Source organism: Astyanax mexicanus, unplaced genomic scaffold, assembly GCF_023375975.1.
Source record: "Astyanax mexicanus isolate ESR-SI-001 unplaced genomic scaffold, AstMex3_surface scaffold_36, whole genome shotgun sequence".
Taxonomy (NCBI): domain Eukaryota; kingdom Metazoa; phylum Chordata; class Actinopteri; order Characiformes; family Acestrorhamphidae; genus Astyanax; species Astyanax mexicanus.
In genome coordinates, this window is record NW_026040046.1 from 292,501 (window position 1) to 305,000 (window position 12,500).

Below are 12,500 nucleotides of genomic sequence, written 5' to 3' on the forward strand. Positions count from 1 at the left end.
AGTACTTGGATGGGAGACCACCTGGGAATACCAGGTGCTGTAAGCTTTTCCCCTCTTGCTTCCATTACCATGGTCTTGTTATACATTACTAGTTTGTTATCTGAAACCCAACATAGATGAAGTTGCATAAGTAGTCTTGATGAGAGCTCTGCAATGGCTTACGGTCACACTACCCTGAGAACGCCCGATCTCGTCTGATCTCGGAAGCTAAGCAGGGTTTGGCCTGGTTAGTACTTGGATGGGAGACCACCTGGGAATACCAGGTGCTGTAAGCTTTTCCCCTCTTGCTTCCATTACCATGGTCTTGTTATACATTACTAGTTTGTTATCTGAAACCCAACATAGATGAAGTTGCATAAGTAGTCTTGATGAGAGCTCTGCAATGGCTTACGGTCACACTACCCTGAGAACACCCGATCTCGTCTGATCTCGGAAGCTAAGCAGGGTTTGGCCTGGTTAGTACTTGGATGGGAGACCACCTGGGAATACCAGGTGCTGTAAGCTTTTCCCCTCTTGCTTCCATTACCATGGTCTTGTTATACATTACTAGTTTGTTATCTGAAACCCAACATAGATGAAGTTGCATAAGTAGTCTTGATGAGAGCTCTGCAATGGCTTACGGTCACACTACCCTGAGAACGCCCGATCTCGTCTGATCTCGGAAGCTAAGCAGGGTTTGGCCTGGTTAGTACTTGGATGGGAGACCACCTGGGAATACCAGGTGCTGTAAGCTTTTCCCCTCTTGCTTCCATTACCATGGTCTTGTTATACATTACTAGTTTGTTATCTGAAACCCAACATAGATGAAGTTGCATAAGTAGTCTTGATGACAGCTCTGCAATGGCTTACGGTCACACTACCCTGAGAACGCCCGATCTCGTCTGATCTCGGAAGCTAAGCAGGGTTTGGCCTGGTTAGTACTTGGATGGGAGACCACCTGGGAATACCAGGTGCTGTAAGCTTTTCCCCTCTTGCTTCCATTACCATGGTCTTGTTATACATTACTAGTTTGTTATCTGAAACCCAACATAGATGAAGTTGCATAAGTAGTCTTGATGAGAGCTCTGCAATGGCTTACGGTCACACTACCCTGAGAACGCCCGATCTCGTCTGATCTCGGAAGCTAAGCAGGGTTTGGCCTGGTTAGTACTTGGATGGGAGACCACCTGGGAATACCAGGTGCTGTAAGCTTTTCCCCTCTTGCTTCCATTACCATGGTCTTGTTATACATTACTAGTTTGTTATCTGAAACCCAACATAGATGAAGTTGCATAAGTAGTCTTGATGAGAGCTCTGCAATGGCTTACGGTCACACTACCCTGAGAACGCCCGATCTCGTCTGATCTCGGAAGCTAAGCAGGGTTTGGCCTGGTTAGTACTTGGTTGGGAGACCACCTGGGAATACCAGGTGCTGTAAGCTTTTCCCCTCTTGCTTCCATTACCATGGTCTTGTTATAGATTACTAGTTTGTTATCTGAAACCCAACATAGATGAAGTTGCATAAGTAGTCTTGATGAGAGCTCTGCAATGGCTTACGGTCACACTACCCTGAGAACGCCCGATCTCGTCTGATCTCGGAAGCTAAGCAGGGTTTGGCCTGGTTAGTACTTGGATGGGAGACCACCTGGGAATACCAGGTGCTGTAAGCTTTTCCCCTCTTGCTTCCATTACCATGGTCTTGTTATACATTACTAGTTTGTTATCTGAAACCCAACATAGATGAAGTTGCATAAGTAGTCTTGATGAGAGCTCTGCAATGGCTTACGGTCACACTACCCTGAGAACGCCCCATCTCGTCTGATCTCGGAAGCTAAGCAGGGTTTGGCCTGGTTAGTACTTGGATGGGAGACCACCTGGGAATACCAGGTGCTGTAAGCTTTTCCCCTCTTGCTTCCATTACCATGGTCTTGTTATACATTACTAGTTTGTTATCTGAAACCCAACATAGATGAAGTTGCATAAGTAGTCTTGATGAGAGCTCTGCAATGGCTTACGGTCACACTACCCTGAGAACGCCCGATCTCGTCTGATCTCGGAAGCTAAGCAGGGTTTGGCCTGGTTAGTACTTGGATGGGAGACCACCTGGGAATACCAGGTGCTGTAAGCTTTTCCCCTCTTGCTTCCATTACCATGGTCTTGTTATACATTACTAGTTTGTTATCTGAAACCCAACATAGATGAAGTTGCATAAGTAGTCTTGATGAGAGCTCTGCAATGGCTTACGGTCACACTACCCTGAGAACACCCGATCTCGTCTGATCTCGGAAGCTAAGCAGGGTTTGGCCTGGTTAGTACTTGGATTGGAGACCACCTGGGAATACCAGGTGCTGTAAGCTTTTCCCCTCTTGCTTCCATTACCATGGTCTTGTTATACATTACTAGTTTGTTATCTGAAACCCAACATAGATGAAGTTGCATAAGTAGTCTTGATGAGAGCTCTGCAATGGCTTACGGTCACACTACCCTGAGAACGCCCGATCTCATCTGATCTCGGAAGCTAAGCAGGGTTTGGCCTGGTTAGTACTTGGATGGGAGACCACCTGGGAATACCAGGTGCTGTAAGCTTTTCCCCTCTTGCTTCCATTACCATGGTCTTGTTATACATTACTAGTTTGTTATCTGAAACCCAACATAGATGAAGTTGCATAAGTAGTCTTGATGAGAGCTCTGCAATGGCTTACGGTCACACTACCCTGAGAACGCCCGATCTCGTCTGATCTCGGAAGCTAAGCAGGGTTTGGCCTGGTTAGTACTTGGATGGGAGACCACCTGGGAATACCAGGTGCTGTAAGCTTTTCCCCTCTTGCTTCCATTACCATGGTCTTGTTATACATTACTAGTTTGTTATCTGAAACCCAACATAGATGAAGTTGCATAAGTAGTCTTGATGAGAGATCTGCAATGGCTTACGGTCACACTACCCTGAGAACGCCCGATCTCGTCTGATCTCGGAAGCTAAGCAGGGTTTGGCCTGGTTAGTACTTGGATGGGAGACCACCTGGGAATACCAGGTGCTGTAAGCTTTTCCCCTCTTGCTTCCATTACCATGGTCTTGTTATACATTACTAGTTTGTTATCTGAAACCCAACATAGATGAAGTTGCATAAGTAGTCTTGATGAGAGCTCTGCAATGGCTTACGGTCACACTACCCTGAGAACGCCCGATCTCGTCTGATCTCGGAAGCTAAGCAGGGTTTGGCCTGGTTAGTACTTGGATGGGAGACCACCTGGGAATACCAGGTGCTGTAAGATTTCCCCTCTTGCTTCCATTACCATGGTCTTGTTATACATTACTAGTTTGTTATCTGAAACCCAACATAGATGAAGTTGCATAAGTAGTCTTGATGAGAGCTCTGCGATGGCTTACGGTCACACTACCCTGAGAACGCCCGATCTCGTCTGAGCTCGGAAGCTAAGCAGGGTTTGGCCTGGTTAGTACTTGGATGGGAGACCACCTGGGAATACCAGGTGCTGTAAGCTTTTCCCCTCTTGCTTCCATTACCATGGTCTTGTTATACATTACTAGTTTGTTATCTGAAACCCAACATAGATGAAGTTGCATAAGTAGTCTTGATGAGAGCTCTGCAATGGCTTACGGTCACACTACCCTGAGAACGCCCGATCTCGTCTGATCTCGGAAGCTAAGCAGGGTTTGGCCTGGTTAGTACTTGGATGGGAGACCACCTGGGAATACCAGGTGCTGTAAGCTTTTCCCCTCTTGCTTCCATTACCATGGTCTTGTTATACATTACTAGTTTGTTATCTGAAACCCAACATAGATGAAGTTGCATAAGTAGTCTTGATGAGAGCTCTGCAATGGCTTACGGTCACACTACCCTGAGAACGCCCGATCTCGTCTGATCTCGGAAGCTAAGCAGGGTTTGGCCTGGTTAGTACTTGGATGGGAGACCACCTGGGAATACCAGGTGCTGTAAGCTTTTCCCCTCTTGCTTCCATTACCATGGTCTTGTTATAAATTACTAGTTTGTTATCTGAAACCCAACATAGATGAAGTTGCATAAGTAGTCTTGATGAGAGCTCTGCAATGGCTTACGGTCACACTACCCTGAGAACGCCCGATCTCGTCTGATCTCGGAAGCTAAGCAGGGTTTGGCCTGGTTAGTACTTGGATGGGAGACCACCTGGGAATACCAGGTGCTGTAAGCTTTTCCCCTCTTGCTTCCATTACCATGGTCATGTTATACATTACTAGTTTGTTATCTGAAACCCAACATAGATGAAGTTGCATAAGTAGTCTTGATGAGAGCTCTGCAATGGCTTACGGTCACACTACCCTGAGAACGCCCGATCTCGTCTGATCTCGGAAGCTAAGCAGGGTTTGGCCTGGTTAGTACTTGGATGGGAGACCACCTGGGAATACCAGGTGCTGTAAGCTTTTCCCCTCTTGCTTCCATTACCATGGTCTTGTTATACATTACTAGTTTGTTATCTGAAACCCAACATAGATGAAGTTGCATAAGTAGTCTTGATGAGAGCTCTGCAATGGCTTACAGTCACACTACCCTGAGAACGCCCGATCTCGTCCGATCTCGGAAGCTAAGCAGGGTTTGGCCTGGTTAGTACTTGGATGGGAGACCACCTGGGAATGCCTGGTGCTGTAAGCTTTTCCCCTCTTGCTTCCATTACCATGGTCTTGTTATACATTACTAGTTTGTTATCTGAAACCCAACATAGATGAAGTTGCATAAGTAGTCTTGATGAGAGCTCTGCAATGGCTTACGGTCACACTACCCTGAGAACGCCCAATCTCGTCTGATCTCGGAAGCTAAGCAGGGTTTGGCCTGGTTAGTACTTGGATGGGAGACCACCTGGGAATACCAGGTGCTGTAAGCTTTTCCCCTCTTGCTTCCATTACCATGGTCTTGTTATACATTACTAGTTTGTTATCTGAAACCCAACATAGATGAAGTTGCATAAGTAGTCTTGATAAGAGCTCTGCAATGGCTTACGGTCACACTACCCTGAGAACGCCCAATCTCGTCTGATCTCGGAAGCTAAGCAGGGTTTGGCCTGGTTAGTACTTGGATGGGAGACCACCTGGGAATACCAGGTGCTGTAAGCTTTTCCCCTCTTGCTTCCATTACCATGGTCTTGTTATACATTACTAGTTTGTTATCTGAAACCCAACATAGATGAAGTTGCATGAGTAGTCTTGATGAGAGCTCTGCAATGGCTTACGGTCACACTACCCTGAGAACGCCCGATCTCGTCTGATCTCGGAAGCTAAGCAGGGTTTGGCCTGGTTAGTACTTGGATGGGAGACCACCTGGGAATACCAGGTGCTGTAAGCTTTTCCCCTCTTGCGTCCATTACCATGGTCTTGTTATACATTACTAGTTTGTTATCTGAAACCCAACATAGATGAAGTTGCATAAGTAGTCTTGATGAGAGCTCTGCAATGGCTTACGGTCACACTACCCTGAGAACGCCCGATCTCGTCTGATCTCGGAAGCTAAGCAGGGTTTGGCCTGGTTAGTACTTGGATGGGAGACCACCTGGGAATACCAGGTGCTGTAAGCTTTTCCCCTCTTGCTTCCATTACCATGGTCATGTTATACATTACTAGTTTGTTATCTGAAACCCAACATAGATGAAGTTGCATAAGTAGTCTTGATGAGAGCTCTGCAATGGCTTACGGTCACACTACCCTGAGAACGCCCGATCTCGTCTGATCTCGGAAGCTAAGCAGGGTTTGGCCTGGTTAGTACTTGGATGGGAGACCACCTGGGAATACCAGGTGCTGTAAGCTTTTCCCCTCTTGCTTCCATTACCATGGTCTTGTTATACATTACTAGTTTGTTATCTGAAACCCAACATAGATGAAGTTGCATAAGTAGTCTTGATGAGAGCTCTGCAATGGCTTACAGTCACACTACCCTGAGAACGCCCGATCTCGTCCGATCTCGGAAGCTAAGCAGGGTTTGGCCTGGTTAGTACTTGGATGGGAGACCACCTGGGAATGCCTGGTGCTGTAAGCTTTTCCCCTCTTGCTTCCATTACCATGGTCTTGTTATACATTACTAGTTTGTTATCTGAAACCCAACATAGATGAAGTTGCATAAGTAGTCTTGATGAGAGCTCTGCAATGGCTTACGGTCACACTACCCTGAGAACGCCCAATCTCGTCTGATCTCGGAAGCTAAGCAGGGTTTGGCCTGGTTAGTACTTGGATGGGAGACCACCTGGGAATACCAGGTGCTGTAAGCTTTTCCCCTCTTGCTTCCATTACCATGGTCTTGTTATACATTACTAGTTTGTTATCTGAAACCCAACATAGATGAAGTTGCATAAGTAGTCTTGATAAGAGCTCTGCAATGGCTTACGGTCACACTACCCTGAGAACGCCCGATCTCGTCGGATCTCGGAAGCTAAGCAGGGTTTGGCCTGGTTAGTACTTGGATGGGAGACCACCTGGGAATACCAGGTGCTGTAAGCTTTTCCCCTCTTGCTTCCATTACCATGGTCTTGTTATACATTACTAGTTTGTTATCTGAAACCCAACATAGATGAAGTTGCATGAGTAGTCTTGATGAGAGCTCTGCAATGGCTTACGGTCACACTACCCTGAGAACACCCGATCTCGTCTGATCTCGGAAGCTAAGCAGGGTTTGGCCTGGTTAGTACTTGGATGGGAGACCACCTGGGAATACCAGGTGCTGTAAGCTTTTCCCCTCTTGCGTCCATTACCATGGTCTTGTTATACATTACTAGTTTGTTATCTGAAACCCAACATAGATGAAGTTGCATAAGTAGTCTTGATGAGAGCTCTGCAATGGCTTACGGTCACACTACCCTGAGAACGCCCGATCTCGTCTGATCTCGGAAGCTAAGCAGGGTTTGGCCTGGTTAGTACTTGGATGGGAGACCACCTGGGAATACCAGGTGCTGTAAGCTTTTCCCCTCTTGCTTCCATTACCATGGTCTTGTTATACATTACTTGTTTGTTATCTGAAACCCAACATAGATGAAGTTGCATAAGTAGTCTTGATGAGAGCTCTGCAATGGCTTACGGTCACACTACCCTGAGAACGCCCGATCTCGTCTGATCTCGGAAGCTAAGCAGGGTTTGGCCTGGTTAGTACTTGGATGGGAGACCACCTGGGAATACCAGGTGCTGTAAGCTTTTCCCCTCTTGCTTCCATTACCATGGTCTTGTTATACATTACTAGTTTGTTATCTGAAACCCAACATAGATGAAGTTGCATAAGTAGTCTTGATGAGAGCTCTGCAATGGCTTACGGTCACACTACCCTGAGAACGCCCGATCTCGTCTGATCTCGGAAGCTAAGCAGGGTTTGGCCTGGTTAGTACTTGGATGGGAGACCACCTGGGAATACCAGGTGCTGTAAGCTTTTCCCCTCTTGCTTCCATTACCATGGTCTTGTTATACATTACTAGTTTGTTATCTGAAACCCAACATAGATGAAGTTGCATAAGTAGTCTTGATGAGAGCTCTGCAATGGCTTACAGTCACACTACCCTGAGAACGCCCGATCTCGTCTGATCTCGGAAGCTAAGCAGGGTTTGGCCTGGTTAGTACTTGGATGGGAGACCACCTGGGAATACCTGGTGCTGTAAGCTTTTCCCCTCTTGCTTCCATTACCATGGTCTTGTTATACATTACTAGTTTGTTATCTGAAACCCAACATAGATGAAGTTGCATAAGTAGTCTTGATGAGAGCTCTGCAATGGCTTACGGTCACACTACCCTGAGAACGCCCGATCTCGTCTGATCTCGGAAGCTAAGCAGGGTTTGGCCTGGTTAGTACTTGGATGGGAGACCACCTGGGATTACCAGGTGCTGTAAGCTTTTCCCCTCTTGCTTCCATTACCATGGTCTTGTTATACATTACTAGTTTGTTATCTGAAACCCAACATAGATGAAGTTGCATAAGTAGTCTTGATGAGAGCTCTGCAATGGCTTACGGTCACACTACCCTGAGAACGCCCGATCTCGTCTGATCTCGGAAGCTAAGCAGGGTTTGGCCTGGTTAGTACTTGGATGGGAGACCACCTGGGAATACCAGGTGCTGTAAGCTTTTCCCCTCTTGCTTCCATTACCATGGTCTTGTTATACATTACTAGTTTGTTATCTGAAACCCAACATAGATGAAGTTGCATAAGTAGTCTTGATGAGAGCTCTGCAATGGCTTACAGTCACACTACCCTGAGAACGCCCGATCTCGTCCGATCTCGGAAGCTAAGCAGGGTTTGGCCTGGTTAGTACTTGGATGGGAGACCACCTGGGAATACCTGGTGCTGTAAGCTTTTCCCCTCTTGCTTCCATTACCATGGTCTTGTTATACATTACTAGTTTGTTATCTGAAACCCAACATAGATGAAGTTGCATAAGTAGTCTTGATGAGAGCTCTGCAATGGCTTACGGTCACACTACCCTGAGAACGCCCGATCTCGTCTGATCTCGGAAGCTAAGCAGGGTTTGGCCTGGTTAGTACTTGGATGGGAGACCACCTGGGAATACCAGGTGCTGTAAGCTTTTCCCCTCTTGCTTCCATTACCATTGTCTTGTTATACATTACTAGTTTTTTATCTGAAACCCAACATAGATGAAGTTGCATAAGTAGTCTTGATGAGAGCTCTTCAATGGCTTACGGTCACACTACCCTGAGAACGCCCGATCTCGTCTGATCTCGGAAGCTAAGCAGGGTTTGGCCTGGTTAGTACTTGGATGGGAGACCACCTGGGAATACCAGGTGCTGTAAGCTTTTCCCCTCTTGCTTCCATTACCATGGTCTTGTTATACATTACTAGTTTGTTATCTGAAACCCAACATAGATGAAGTTGCATAAGGAGTCTTGATGAGAGCTCTGCAATGGCTTACGGTCACACTACCCTGAGAACGCCCGATCTCGTCTGATCTCGGAAGCTAAGCAGGGTTTGGCCTGGTTAGTACTTGGATGGGAGACCACCTGGGAATACCAGGTGCTGTAAGCTTTTCCCCTCTTGCTTCCATTACCATGGTCTTGTTATACATTACTAGTTTGTTATCTGAAACCCAACATAGATGAAGTTGCATAAGTAGTCTTGATGAGAGCTCTGCAATGGCTTACGGTCACACTACCCTGAGAACGCCCGATCTCGTCTGATCTCGGAAGCTAAGCAGGTTTTGGCCTGGTTAGTACTTGGATGGGGGACCACCTGGGAATACCAGGTGCTGTATGCTTTTCCCCTCTTGCTTCCATTACCATGGTCTTGTTATACATTACTAGTTTGTTATCTGAAACCCAACATAGATGAAGTTGCATAAGTAGTCTTGATGAGAGCTCTGCAATGGCTTACGGTCACACTACCCTGAGAACGCCCCATCTCGTCTGATCTCGGAAGCTAAGCAGGGTTTGGCCTGGTTAGTACTTGGATGGGAGACCACCTGGGAATACCAGGTGCTGTAAGCTTTTCCTCTCTTTCTTCCATTACCATGGTCTTGTTATACATTACTAGTTTCTTATCTGAAACCCAACATAGATGAAGTTGCATAAGTAGTCTTGATGAGAGCTCTGCAATGGCTTACGGTCACACTACCCTGAGAACGCCCGATCTCGTCTGATCTCGGAAGCTAAGCAGGGTTTGGCCTGGTTAGTACTTGGATGGGAGACCACCTGGGAATACCAGGTGCTGTAAGCTTTTCCCCTCTTGCTTCCATTACCATGGTCTTGTTATACATTACTAGTTTCTTATCTGAAACCCAACATAGATGAAGTTGCATAAGTAGTCTTGATGAGAGCTCTGCAATTGCTTACGGTCACACTACCCTGAGAACGCCCGATCTCGTCTGATCTCGGAAGCTAAGCAGGGTTTGGCCTGGATAGTACTTGGATGGGAGACCACCTGGGAATACCAGGTGCTGTAAGCTTTTCCCCTCTTGCTTCCATTACCATGGTCTTGTTATACATTACTAGTTTGTTATCTGAAACCCAACATAGATGAAGTTGCATAAGTAGTCTTGATGAGAGCTCTGCAATGGCTTACGGTCACACTACCCTGAGAACGCCCGATCTCGTCTGATCTCGGAAGCTAAGCAGGGTTTGGCCTGGTTAGTACTTGGATGGGAGACCACCTGGGAATACCAGGTGCTGTAAGCTTTTCCCCTCTTGCTTCCATTACCATGGTCTTGTTATACATTACTAGTTTGTTATCTGAAACCCAACATAGATGAAGTTGCATGAGTAGTCTTGATGAGAGCTCTGCAATGGCTTACGGTCACACTACCCTGAGAACGCCCGATCTCGTCTGATCTCGGAAGCTAAGCAGGGTTTGGCCTGGTTAGTACTTGGATGGGAGACCACCTGGGAATACCAGGTGCTGTAAGCTTTTCCCCTCTTGCGTCCATTACCATGGTCTTGTTATACATTACTAGTTTGTTATCTGAAACCCAACATAGATGAAGTTGCATAAGTAGTCTTGATGAGAGCTCTGCAATGGCTTACGGTCACACTACCCTGAGAACGCCCGATCTCGTCTGATCTCGGAAGCTAAGCAGGGTTTGGCCTGGTTAGTACTTGGATGGGAGACCACCTGGGAATACCAGGTGCTGTAAGCTTTTCCCCTCTTGCTTCCATTACCATGGTCTTGTTATACATTACTTGTTTGTTATCTGAAACCCAACATAGATGAAGTTGCATAAGTAGTCTTGATGAGAGCTCTGCAATGGCTTACGGTCACACTACCCTGAGAACGCCCGATCTCGTCTGATCTCGGAAGCTAAGCAGGGTTTGGCCTGGTTAGTACTTGGATGGGAGACCACCTGGGAATACCAGGTGCTGTAAGCTTTTCCCCTCTTGCTTCCATTACCATGGTCTTGTTATACATTACTAGTTTGTTATCTGAAACCCAACATAGATGAAGTTGCATAAGTAGTCTTGATGAGAGCTCTGCAATGGCTTACGGTCACACTACCCTGAGAACGCCCGATCTCGTTTGATCTCGGAAGCTAAGCAGGGTTTGGCCTGGTTAGTACTTGGATGGGAGACCACCTGGGAATACCAGGTGCTGTAAGCTTTTCCCCTCTTGCTTCCATTACCATGGTCTTGTTATAGATTACTAGTTTGTTATCTGAAACCCAACATAGATGAAGTTGCATAAGTAGTCTTGATGAGAGCTCTGCAATGCCTTACGGTCACACTACCCTGAGAACGCCCAATCTCGTCTGATCTCGGAAGCTAAGCAGGGTTTGGCCTGGTTAGTACTTGGATGGGAGACCACCTGGGAATACCAGGTGCTGTAAGCTTTTCCCCTCTTGCTTCCATTACCATGGTCTTGTTATACATTACTAGTTTGTTATCTGAAACCCAACATAGATGAAGTTGCATAAGTAGTCTTGATGAGAGCTCTGCAATGGCTTACGGTCACACTACCCTGAGAACGCCCGATCTCGTCTGATCTCGGAAGCTAAGCAGTGTTTGGCCAGGTTAGTACTTGGATGGGAGACCACCTGGGAATACCAGGTGCTGTAAGCTTTTCCCCTCTTGCTTCCATTACCATGGTCTTGTTATACATTACTAGTTTGTTATCTGAAACCCAACATAGATGAAGTTGCATAAGTAGTCTTGATGAGAGCTCTGCAATGGCTTACGGTCACACTACCCTGAGAACGCCCGATCTCGTCTGATCTCGGAAGCTAAGCAGGGTTTGGCCTGGTTAGTGCTTGGATGGGAGACCACCTGAGAATACCAGGTGCTGTACGCTTTTCCCCTCTTGCTTCCATTACCATGGTCTTGTTATACATTACTAGTTTGTTATCTGAAACCCAACATAGATGAAGTTGCATAAGTAGTCTTGATGAGAGCTCTGCAATGGCTTACGGTCACACTACCCTGAGAACGCCCGATCTCGTCTGATCTCGGAAGCTAAGCAGGTTTTGGCCTGGTTAGTACTCGGATGGGAGACCACCTGGGAATACCAGGTGCTGTACGCTTTTCCCCTCTTGCTTCCATTACCATGGTCTTGTTATACATTACTAGTTTGTTATCTGAAACCCAACATAGATGAAGTTGCATAAGTAGTCTTGATGAGAGCTCTGCAATGGCTTACGGTCACACTACCCTGAGAACGCCCGATCTCGTCTGATCTCGGAAGCTAAGCAGGGTTTGGCCTGGTTAGTACTTGGATGGGAGACCACCTGGGAATACCAGGTGCTGTAAGCTTTTCCCCTCTTGCTTCCATTACCATGGTCTTGTTATACATTACTAGTTTGTTATCTGAAACCCAACATAGATGAAGTTGCATAAGTAGTCTTGATGAGAGCTCTGCAATGGCTTACGGTCACACTACCCTGAGAACGCCCGATCTCGTCTGATCTCGGAAGCTAAGCAGGGTTTGGCCTGGTTAGTACTTGGATGGGAGACCACCTGGGAATACCAGGTGCTGTAAGCTTTTCCCCTCTTGCTTCCATTACCATGGTCTTGTTATACATTACTAGTTTGTTATCTGAAACCCAACATAGATGAAGTTGCATAAGTAGT

General features: G+C 46.6%; 55 non-coding genes across 55 annotated transcripts in view; all 55 read left to right on the plus strand.

The window, feature by feature from the left end:
- Positions 1 to 46, plus strand: part of LOC125790860 (5S ribosomal RNA) — a 119-nt gene extending 73 nt beyond the window's left edge. The window contains exon 1 of the ribosomal RNA XR_007430586.1: positions 1 to 46. This exon is cut by the window's left edge and continues 73 nt beyond it. This is a non-coding gene — a ribosomal RNA (5S ribosomal RNA).
- Positions 47 to 156: 110 nt separating this feature from the next.
- Positions 157 to 275, plus strand: LOC125790861 (5S ribosomal RNA). The gene has a single exon (XR_007430587.1). It is a non-coding gene; the product is annotated as a 5S ribosomal RNA (ribosomal RNA).
- Positions 276 to 385: 110 nt separating this feature from the next.
- Positions 386 to 504, plus strand: LOC125791637 (5S ribosomal RNA). The gene has a single exon (XR_007431366.1). It is a non-coding gene; the product is annotated as a 5S ribosomal RNA (ribosomal RNA).
- Positions 505 to 614: 110 nt separating this feature from the next.
- Positions 615 to 733, plus strand: LOC125790862 (5S ribosomal RNA). Its single transcript, XR_007430588.1, has one exon. It is a non-coding gene; the product is annotated as a 5S ribosomal RNA (ribosomal RNA).
- A 110-nt stretch (positions 734 to 843) lies between these two features.
- On the plus strand, positions 844 to 962 carry LOC125790864 (5S ribosomal RNA). The gene has a single exon (XR_007430590.1). It is a non-coding gene; the product is annotated as a 5S ribosomal RNA (ribosomal RNA).
- A 110-nt stretch (positions 963 to 1,072) lies between these two features.
- On the plus strand, positions 1,073 to 1,191 carry LOC125790865 (5S ribosomal RNA). The gene has a single exon (XR_007430591.1). It is a non-coding gene; the product is annotated as a 5S ribosomal RNA (ribosomal RNA).
- A 110-nt stretch (positions 1,192 to 1,301) lies between these two features.
- On the plus strand, positions 1,302 to 1,420 carry LOC125791736 (5S ribosomal RNA). Its single transcript, XR_007431468.1, has one exon. It is a non-coding gene; the product is annotated as a 5S ribosomal RNA (ribosomal RNA).
- A 110-nt stretch (positions 1,421 to 1,530) lies between these two features.
- Positions 1,531 to 1,649, plus strand: LOC125790866 (5S ribosomal RNA). The gene has a single exon (XR_007430592.1). It is a non-coding gene; the product is annotated as a 5S ribosomal RNA (ribosomal RNA).
- A 110-nt stretch (positions 1,650 to 1,759) lies between these two features.
- LOC125792484 (5S ribosomal RNA) lies at positions 1,760 to 1,878 on the plus strand. Its single transcript, XR_007432217.1, has one exon. It is a non-coding gene; the product is annotated as a 5S ribosomal RNA (ribosomal RNA).
- Positions 1,879 to 1,988: 110 nt separating this feature from the next.
- On the plus strand, positions 1,989 to 2,107 carry LOC125790867 (5S ribosomal RNA). The gene has a single exon (XR_007430593.1). It is a non-coding gene; the product is annotated as a 5S ribosomal RNA (ribosomal RNA).
- Positions 2,108 to 2,217: 110 nt separating this feature from the next.
- On the plus strand, positions 2,218 to 2,336 carry LOC125792161 (5S ribosomal RNA). Its single transcript, XR_007431893.1, has one exon. It is a non-coding gene; the product is annotated as a 5S ribosomal RNA (ribosomal RNA).
- A 110-nt stretch (positions 2,337 to 2,446) lies between these two features.
- Positions 2,447 to 2,565, plus strand: LOC125792817 (5S ribosomal RNA). The gene has a single exon (XR_007432408.1). It is a non-coding gene; the product is annotated as a 5S ribosomal RNA (ribosomal RNA).
- A 110-nt stretch (positions 2,566 to 2,675) lies between these two features.
- Positions 2,676 to 2,794, plus strand: LOC125790868 (5S ribosomal RNA). The gene has a single exon (XR_007430594.1). It is a non-coding gene; the product is annotated as a 5S ribosomal RNA (ribosomal RNA).
- Positions 2,795 to 2,904: 110 nt separating this feature from the next.
- On the plus strand, positions 2,905 to 3,023 carry LOC125790869 (5S ribosomal RNA). Its single transcript, XR_007430595.1, has one exon. It is a non-coding gene; the product is annotated as a 5S ribosomal RNA (ribosomal RNA).
- Positions 3,024 to 3,133: 110 nt separating this feature from the next.
- LOC125792011 (5S ribosomal RNA) lies at positions 3,134 to 3,252 on the plus strand. The gene has a single exon (XR_007431743.1). It is a non-coding gene; the product is annotated as a 5S ribosomal RNA (ribosomal RNA).
- A 109-nt stretch (positions 3,253 to 3,361) lies between these two features.
- On the plus strand, positions 3,362 to 3,480 carry LOC125791759 (5S ribosomal RNA). The gene has a single exon (XR_007431491.1). It is a non-coding gene; the product is annotated as a 5S ribosomal RNA (ribosomal RNA).
- Positions 3,481 to 3,590: 110 nt separating this feature from the next.
- Positions 3,591 to 3,709, plus strand: LOC125790870 (5S ribosomal RNA). Its single transcript, XR_007430596.1, has one exon. It is a non-coding gene; the product is annotated as a 5S ribosomal RNA (ribosomal RNA).
- A 110-nt stretch (positions 3,710 to 3,819) lies between these two features.
- Positions 3,820 to 3,938, plus strand: LOC125790871 (5S ribosomal RNA). The gene has a single exon (XR_007430597.1). It is a non-coding gene; the product is annotated as a 5S ribosomal RNA (ribosomal RNA).
- Positions 3,939 to 4,048: 110 nt separating this feature from the next.
- LOC125790872 (5S ribosomal RNA) lies at positions 4,049 to 4,167 on the plus strand. The gene has a single exon (XR_007430598.1). It is a non-coding gene; the product is annotated as a 5S ribosomal RNA (ribosomal RNA).
- Positions 4,168 to 4,277: 110 nt separating this feature from the next.
- On the plus strand, positions 4,278 to 4,396 carry LOC125790873 (5S ribosomal RNA). The gene has a single exon (XR_007430599.1). It is a non-coding gene; the product is annotated as a 5S ribosomal RNA (ribosomal RNA).
- Positions 4,397 to 4,506: 110 nt separating this feature from the next.
- Positions 4,507 to 4,625, plus strand: LOC125791695 (5S ribosomal RNA). Its single transcript, XR_007431427.1, has one exon. It is a non-coding gene; the product is annotated as a 5S ribosomal RNA (ribosomal RNA).
- Positions 4,626 to 4,735: 110 nt separating this feature from the next.
- LOC125792308 (5S ribosomal RNA) lies at positions 4,736 to 4,854 on the plus strand. Its single transcript, XR_007432040.1, has one exon. It is a non-coding gene; the product is annotated as a 5S ribosomal RNA (ribosomal RNA).
- Positions 4,855 to 4,964: 110 nt separating this feature from the next.
- On the plus strand, positions 4,965 to 5,083 carry LOC125792309 (5S ribosomal RNA). Its single transcript, XR_007432041.1, has one exon. It is a non-coding gene; the product is annotated as a 5S ribosomal RNA (ribosomal RNA).
- Positions 5,084 to 5,193: 110 nt separating this feature from the next.
- LOC125790875 (5S ribosomal RNA) lies at positions 5,194 to 5,312 on the plus strand. The gene has a single exon (XR_007430601.1). It is a non-coding gene; the product is annotated as a 5S ribosomal RNA (ribosomal RNA).
- A 110-nt stretch (positions 5,313 to 5,422) lies between these two features.
- On the plus strand, positions 5,423 to 5,541 carry LOC125790876 (5S ribosomal RNA). The gene has a single exon (XR_007430602.1). It is a non-coding gene; the product is annotated as a 5S ribosomal RNA (ribosomal RNA).
- Positions 5,542 to 5,651: 110 nt separating this feature from the next.
- On the plus strand, positions 5,652 to 5,770 carry LOC125790877 (5S ribosomal RNA). The gene has a single exon (XR_007430603.1). It is a non-coding gene; the product is annotated as a 5S ribosomal RNA (ribosomal RNA).
- A 110-nt stretch (positions 5,771 to 5,880) lies between these two features.
- LOC125791696 (5S ribosomal RNA) lies at positions 5,881 to 5,999 on the plus strand. The gene has a single exon (XR_007431428.1). It is a non-coding gene; the product is annotated as a 5S ribosomal RNA (ribosomal RNA).
- Positions 6,000 to 6,109: 110 nt separating this feature from the next.
- On the plus strand, positions 6,110 to 6,228 carry LOC125792311 (5S ribosomal RNA). Its single transcript, XR_007432043.1, has one exon. It is a non-coding gene; the product is annotated as a 5S ribosomal RNA (ribosomal RNA).
- A 110-nt stretch (positions 6,229 to 6,338) lies between these two features.
- Positions 6,339 to 6,457, plus strand: LOC125791739 (5S ribosomal RNA). The gene has a single exon (XR_007431471.1). It is a non-coding gene; the product is annotated as a 5S ribosomal RNA (ribosomal RNA).
- A 110-nt stretch (positions 6,458 to 6,567) lies between these two features.
- LOC125791748 (5S ribosomal RNA) lies at positions 6,568 to 6,686 on the plus strand. Its single transcript, XR_007431480.1, has one exon. It is a non-coding gene; the product is annotated as a 5S ribosomal RNA (ribosomal RNA).
- A 110-nt stretch (positions 6,687 to 6,796) lies between these two features.
- LOC125790878 (5S ribosomal RNA) lies at positions 6,797 to 6,915 on the plus strand. The gene has a single exon (XR_007430604.1). It is a non-coding gene; the product is annotated as a 5S ribosomal RNA (ribosomal RNA).
- A 110-nt stretch (positions 6,916 to 7,025) lies between these two features.
- LOC125790879 (5S ribosomal RNA) lies at positions 7,026 to 7,144 on the plus strand. The gene has a single exon (XR_007430605.1). It is a non-coding gene; the product is annotated as a 5S ribosomal RNA (ribosomal RNA).
- Positions 7,145 to 7,254: 110 nt separating this feature from the next.
- On the plus strand, positions 7,255 to 7,373 carry LOC125790880 (5S ribosomal RNA). Its single transcript, XR_007430606.1, has one exon. It is a non-coding gene; the product is annotated as a 5S ribosomal RNA (ribosomal RNA).
- A 110-nt stretch (positions 7,374 to 7,483) lies between these two features.
- LOC125791639 (5S ribosomal RNA) lies at positions 7,484 to 7,602 on the plus strand. The gene has a single exon (XR_007431368.1). It is a non-coding gene; the product is annotated as a 5S ribosomal RNA (ribosomal RNA).
- A 110-nt stretch (positions 7,603 to 7,712) lies between these two features.
- On the plus strand, positions 7,713 to 7,831 carry LOC125792333 (5S ribosomal RNA). The gene has a single exon (XR_007432065.1). It is a non-coding gene; the product is annotated as a 5S ribosomal RNA (ribosomal RNA).
- A 110-nt stretch (positions 7,832 to 7,941) lies between these two features.
- LOC125790881 (5S ribosomal RNA) lies at positions 7,942 to 8,060 on the plus strand. Its single transcript, XR_007430607.1, has one exon. It is a non-coding gene; the product is annotated as a 5S ribosomal RNA (ribosomal RNA).
- A 110-nt stretch (positions 8,061 to 8,170) lies between these two features.
- LOC125793051 (5S ribosomal RNA) lies at positions 8,171 to 8,289 on the plus strand. Its single transcript, XR_007432642.1, has one exon. It is a non-coding gene; the product is annotated as a 5S ribosomal RNA (ribosomal RNA).
- A 110-nt stretch (positions 8,290 to 8,399) lies between these two features.
- Positions 8,400 to 8,518, plus strand: LOC125790882 (5S ribosomal RNA). Its single transcript, XR_007430608.1, has one exon. It is a non-coding gene; the product is annotated as a 5S ribosomal RNA (ribosomal RNA).
- Positions 8,519 to 8,628: 110 nt separating this feature from the next.
- On the plus strand, positions 8,629 to 8,747 carry LOC125790883 (5S ribosomal RNA). The gene has a single exon (XR_007430609.1). It is a non-coding gene; the product is annotated as a 5S ribosomal RNA (ribosomal RNA).
- Positions 8,748 to 8,857: 110 nt separating this feature from the next.
- LOC125790884 (5S ribosomal RNA) lies at positions 8,858 to 8,976 on the plus strand. The gene has a single exon (XR_007430610.1). It is a non-coding gene; the product is annotated as a 5S ribosomal RNA (ribosomal RNA).
- A 110-nt stretch (positions 8,977 to 9,086) lies between these two features.
- Positions 9,087 to 9,205, plus strand: LOC125792549 (5S ribosomal RNA). The gene has a single exon (XR_007432281.1). It is a non-coding gene; the product is annotated as a 5S ribosomal RNA (ribosomal RNA).
- A 110-nt stretch (positions 9,206 to 9,315) lies between these two features.
- LOC125792485 (5S ribosomal RNA) lies at positions 9,316 to 9,434 on the plus strand. Its single transcript, XR_007432218.1, has one exon. It is a non-coding gene; the product is annotated as a 5S ribosomal RNA (ribosomal RNA).
- A 110-nt stretch (positions 9,435 to 9,544) lies between these two features.
- LOC125790886 (5S ribosomal RNA) lies at positions 9,545 to 9,663 on the plus strand. Its single transcript, XR_007430612.1, has one exon. It is a non-coding gene; the product is annotated as a 5S ribosomal RNA (ribosomal RNA).
- Positions 9,664 to 9,773: 110 nt separating this feature from the next.
- On the plus strand, positions 9,774 to 9,892 carry LOC125791645 (5S ribosomal RNA). The gene has a single exon (XR_007431375.1). It is a non-coding gene; the product is annotated as a 5S ribosomal RNA (ribosomal RNA).
- Positions 9,893 to 10,002: 110 nt separating this feature from the next.
- On the plus strand, positions 10,003 to 10,121 carry LOC125790887 (5S ribosomal RNA). Its single transcript, XR_007430613.1, has one exon. It is a non-coding gene; the product is annotated as a 5S ribosomal RNA (ribosomal RNA).
- A 110-nt stretch (positions 10,122 to 10,231) lies between these two features.
- LOC125790888 (5S ribosomal RNA) lies at positions 10,232 to 10,350 on the plus strand. The gene has a single exon (XR_007430614.1). It is a non-coding gene; the product is annotated as a 5S ribosomal RNA (ribosomal RNA).
- A 110-nt stretch (positions 10,351 to 10,460) lies between these two features.
- On the plus strand, positions 10,461 to 10,579 carry LOC125790889 (5S ribosomal RNA). Its single transcript, XR_007430615.1, has one exon. It is a non-coding gene; the product is annotated as a 5S ribosomal RNA (ribosomal RNA).
- A 110-nt stretch (positions 10,580 to 10,689) lies between these two features.
- LOC125790890 (5S ribosomal RNA) lies at positions 10,690 to 10,808 on the plus strand. Its single transcript, XR_007430616.1, has one exon. It is a non-coding gene; the product is annotated as a 5S ribosomal RNA (ribosomal RNA).
- A 110-nt stretch (positions 10,809 to 10,918) lies between these two features.
- LOC125791689 (5S ribosomal RNA) lies at positions 10,919 to 11,037 on the plus strand. The gene has a single exon (XR_007431421.1). It is a non-coding gene; the product is annotated as a 5S ribosomal RNA (ribosomal RNA).
- A 110-nt stretch (positions 11,038 to 11,147) lies between these two features.
- On the plus strand, positions 11,148 to 11,266 carry LOC125792597 (5S ribosomal RNA). Its single transcript, XR_007432329.1, has one exon. It is a non-coding gene; the product is annotated as a 5S ribosomal RNA (ribosomal RNA).
- Positions 11,267 to 11,376: 110 nt separating this feature from the next.
- On the plus strand, positions 11,377 to 11,495 carry LOC125792055 (5S ribosomal RNA). The gene has a single exon (XR_007431787.1). It is a non-coding gene; the product is annotated as a 5S ribosomal RNA (ribosomal RNA).
- A 110-nt stretch (positions 11,496 to 11,605) lies between these two features.
- On the plus strand, positions 11,606 to 11,724 carry LOC125792586 (5S ribosomal RNA). Its single transcript, XR_007432318.1, has one exon. It is a non-coding gene; the product is annotated as a 5S ribosomal RNA (ribosomal RNA).
- A 110-nt stretch (positions 11,725 to 11,834) lies between these two features.
- LOC125792595 (5S ribosomal RNA) lies at positions 11,835 to 11,953 on the plus strand. The gene has a single exon (XR_007432327.1). It is a non-coding gene; the product is annotated as a 5S ribosomal RNA (ribosomal RNA).
- A 110-nt stretch (positions 11,954 to 12,063) lies between these two features.
- Positions 12,064 to 12,182, plus strand: LOC125790891 (5S ribosomal RNA). The gene has a single exon (XR_007430617.1). It is a non-coding gene; the product is annotated as a 5S ribosomal RNA (ribosomal RNA).
- A 110-nt stretch (positions 12,183 to 12,292) lies between these two features.
- LOC125790892 (5S ribosomal RNA) lies at positions 12,293 to 12,411 on the plus strand. The gene has a single exon (XR_007430618.1). It is a non-coding gene; the product is annotated as a 5S ribosomal RNA (ribosomal RNA).
- Positions 12,412 to 12,500: the final 89 nt, after the last annotated feature.